Source organism: Mus caroli, chromosome 3, assembly GCF_900094665.2.
Source record: "Mus caroli chromosome 3, CAROLI_EIJ_v1.1, whole genome shotgun sequence".
Taxonomy (NCBI): domain Eukaryota; kingdom Metazoa; phylum Chordata; class Mammalia; order Rodentia; family Muridae; genus Mus; species Mus caroli.
Window position 1 is genome coordinate 100,104,986 of NC_034572.1, and position 4,034 is coordinate 100,109,019.

The window sequence follows — 4,034 nt, forward strand, 5'->3', positions numbered from 1 at the left end:
AACTGAAAGAAAACAAATTACATTATTATCTCACTGGATGCTGAGAAAGCTTTTGACAAAATCCAACCCCCTTTATGTTAAAAGTCTTGGAGGGATCAGGGATACAAGATGCATTCCTAAACATAATAAAAGCAACATACAGCAAGCCAGTATCCAACATAAATTAAATGGAGAGAAACTTAAAACAATTCCACTAAAATCAGGAACAGACAGACTGACTGTCCACTCTCTCCCTATCTATTTAATTTAATACTTAAATGCCAGATAATCATGACACAGTTCTTAGCCTCCAAAAAACCGGGTAATAAGGAAGTCCCAAGGGAGGATTCATGAATCTCACTCAGAAGCGGAAGCTAAATAATCATTGGGGGTGGGTAGAGAGAACTGTGGTAGGAAATAGAGTAAGGAGAAGAATGGAAAAGGTGATCATGTGTGTGTGTGTGTGAGGAAAAGGGTTGGGAATGAGAATGGAAATTGGTGGGGGCATCTCTGGTGACTAGCTGAAGCCCTGGGATATGGGAGGATATAGGGAATTTATAGAGGTGACCCTAGGTGAGATTCCTACCAGAGTTGGGTATGGAGACTGAAGTGGTCACCTCCTGTGGCCAGATGAGACTTCTAGTGGAATGAGAGAGGACATTAATCCACCCACAAAACCTTTAACTAAAGATTTGTCCTTCCTACAATAATTGCAAGGTTAAAGATGTAGCAGAGATGGAGGGACCAATGACTTCCCCAACTGGAGACCCATCCAACCTCTGACACTAGTAATGTTGCTCTGCTATGTTTACAGACAGGAAACTAGCACAGCTGCCTCCTGACAGACTTCATCCAGCAATAGATGGAGGCAGATGCAGAGACCAGCAGTCAAACATCAGGCAGAGCTCAGGGAGTCTTATGGAAGAATGGAGAATAGATGTTAGCAAGTCAGAGGAGTCAAGGATCTCACAAAAATGTCTTTAGAGTCAACTAACCTGGACCATGGGTCTGGGCCACCAACTGGGAGCACGAAGGAGCTGGATCCAGATCTCCTACACACTTGTATCCAATGTGAAGCTTGGTTTTCATGTGGGTCCCCTAAAAAGGGGAGCAGGGGCTGTTTCAGTCTCTGTTACCTGCCATTGGATTCCCTTCCTCGTACCTGAACTGCCTTGTTTGGGCCTCAGTGGCAGAGGATGCACCTAGTCCTGCTGGGACTAGATACTTCAAGGTGGGGTGATAATCAAGGAGTGTTACCTTTCTCCTTAGAGAAGGATGAATTAGATGGAGAGATTTGTAAGGGTGGGGCTGGACAGAGAGAAGGGGGGTGGGCCATGTTTGAGATATAAAGTGAATAAAAAATTCGCTTTTAAAAAAAGATGGAGCAGAGATTGAGGGAATGGCCAACCAATGGCTGGCCCAACTTGAGATCCATCCTGTGTAAGAAAGCCAACCCCTGTTACTATTAATGATACTTTGCTATTCTCACAGACAGGAGCCAGTCATAGCTATTTTCTTAGAGGCTTCATCCATCAGCTCATATAAACAGATACAGAGATCCACAACTAAATAATAGGTGGAGTTCAGGGAGTCTTGTGGAAGAGTGGGGGAAAAGATAGAGAGAGCCAGAGTGGCCAAGTACACTACAAGATCCACAAAGTCAAATAATCTGGGCCTATAGGGGTTCCCAGAGACTGAATTACCAACCAAAGAGCATGCATGGGCTGTACATAGACCCCCTGCACATTTCTAGCAGATGTGCAGCTTAGTCTTCATGTGGGTCCTCCAACAATAGGAGTGAGGAATGCCTTTGACTCTGTTGCCTGCTTTTGGATCCCTTTCCTCTAGCTGGGCTGCCTTGTGTGGCATCAGTGAAAGAGGATGTGCTTAGTCCTGTTTCAACTGGATGTCCCAGGGCATAGTGTTATACAAGAGGGGGCTTCTCCTCCTTTGTGGAGAAGGGGGGGTGGTATTTGTAAGGGTAGGACTGCGAGTAGAGCAGGGTCTGGTGGCTGTAATCAGGATGTAGAGTGAATAAATAAATTATGAAAATTTCTTTCCTGGTGTGTCTGCTATTGGCTTACAGTCATTTCCTTCACCAAGCCACACACACACACACACACACACACACACCCCACTACCACTGCTACAACAAAAAATAACTCCCAGAAGTAAATCCAAAAACCAAAAAGAAAACTTCTTGCTTTTGCTTTTTTAATTTTTAAAAAATATTCATGGACCAGTAGAAAGAATAAAGTGTGGAACCAGAGAGAAGGCCATACAGATAGAGCCTGAATTCATTTCTACTGTTATGCTCCTAACTGTTCTCACCACATGTTAGGTGTGAGGAGTAGGAAAGGTTCGATAGATGTAGTTTCCAAATTTATAAAATAGAACACAAATGCTACCTTGCATGGCAGTTTTAAGAATTAAACAAAGTGGGAAGAAGCAGCGAGGACGACCCCTGGACGGAGCAAACCTGTGCGCTGCTGTATGCCCGTGTTCAGCACCGATGTCCCCTGCCGCCACCATGCCCAAAAGAAAGGTTGAAGGGGAATGCTAAAGGAGACAAAACCAAGGTGAAGGACGAACCACAGAGAAGATCTGCAAGGTTGTCTACTAAACCTGCTCCTCCAAATCCAGAGCCCAAGTCTAAAAAGGCCCCTGTAAAGAAGGGAGAGAAGGTACCCAAGGGGAAGAAGGGGAAAGCCGATGCCTGTAAGGATGCGAATAATCCTGCAGAAAATGGAGATGCCAAAACAGACCAGGCACAGAAAGCTGAAGGTGCTGAAGATACCAAGTGATGTGTGTGCATTTTTGATAACTGTATACTTCTGGTGACTGTACAGTTTGAAATACTATTTTTTATCAAGTTTTATAAAAATGCAGAATTTCGTTTTACTGTTGTTTTTAAAGCTATATTGTTAGCACACAGAACACTTCATTACTGGGTGGGGGAAGGATCATGTGTCAGTAACAAAATCTCTCCCATGCTGGATTGAGGACAGAAATCCCCTTTCCCTGGTAATTTTGAAAGGCTCCTGTTGGCTCCCAGAAGAGATATCCTGGTCTTGACCTAGGTGGCCACCAAGGCACAACAATGCCTTGTGATCTGGGAAAACTATAAATTCATTTTTATATCCTCTTCCCCCTGTACTATTAACATAGACAATTCCATTAAAGACCTGCTGGAACCTGGCCCCCAAAATTGGTTTTCTAGTTTATTGGGCGATGTGGACTTTGCAGTGACTACATTGAGTGTTCTCAGAAGAGCACTGGTTCCTTTTATAAAAGATTGTGGATCTTCAGACTGATAATTCTGCCATGTTCATTTCCTGAAAGTCAGGGTTGGCTTGTGAAAAGTAGTTAAACAACATCCTTAATGTGAAATGTCAACCTGCACTCTAAGCTACTTCCCCCTTTTCAAAGCATTGAATGAAGACTTCATTGGGTTTTTTAGTGGCTTTCTGATTTTGGTAGTCTATACAAGAAGGGAATTTGGAAGTTCTTGTATATTGTTGATTGTCTGCCCATGTCCTGCCTGAAGTACTATGGTTGTTTATGAAAAGTATCTTTAATAAAGCTAGTTACAGTGAGGCTTGGGGGGAAAAGAATTAAACAAAGTGTTTGTAAAGAATCAAGACATTAATAACAATTCTACAAGTAATTGTAGAATATTTACACATGGGTTTTTATCTTCGGTTGGACTAAATAAAATCTCTGGCATGTTATCTCATTTTTGTAATTCCTGAGCTTTGAAGGCCTAGGCAAGGTCCAGGTTAGCTAGGTTTAAGTAGTGAGTACTAGGCTAACCAGGATTATGCATCAACACTTTGTAGATAAAACTTTAACAAGCAGAATGCCTGTCTAAAGCTGGACATGTCTAAATTTGTCTGTTTTCTTGTTTTCTCTTATCTTACAGGGATTTATGAAAACACAATTTTTCTGCCTGCATGTCACAGTAAGCTTTTTCATTCCTGATGTCTTTCCCTATAGGCAAAACTTTTCGCACATACTGAGTCTATGGCTCAGATTTTATTTTCACTTCCCAGCAT

At 42.5% G+C, this 4,034-nt stretch overlaps 1 pseudogene; it reads left to right on the forward strand.

The window, feature by feature from the left end:
• Nucleotides 1-981: 981 nt before the first annotated feature.
• Nucleotides 982-2,783, forward strand: LOC110291900 (annotated as a pseudogene).
• Nucleotides 2,784-4,034: the final 1,251 nt, after the last annotated feature.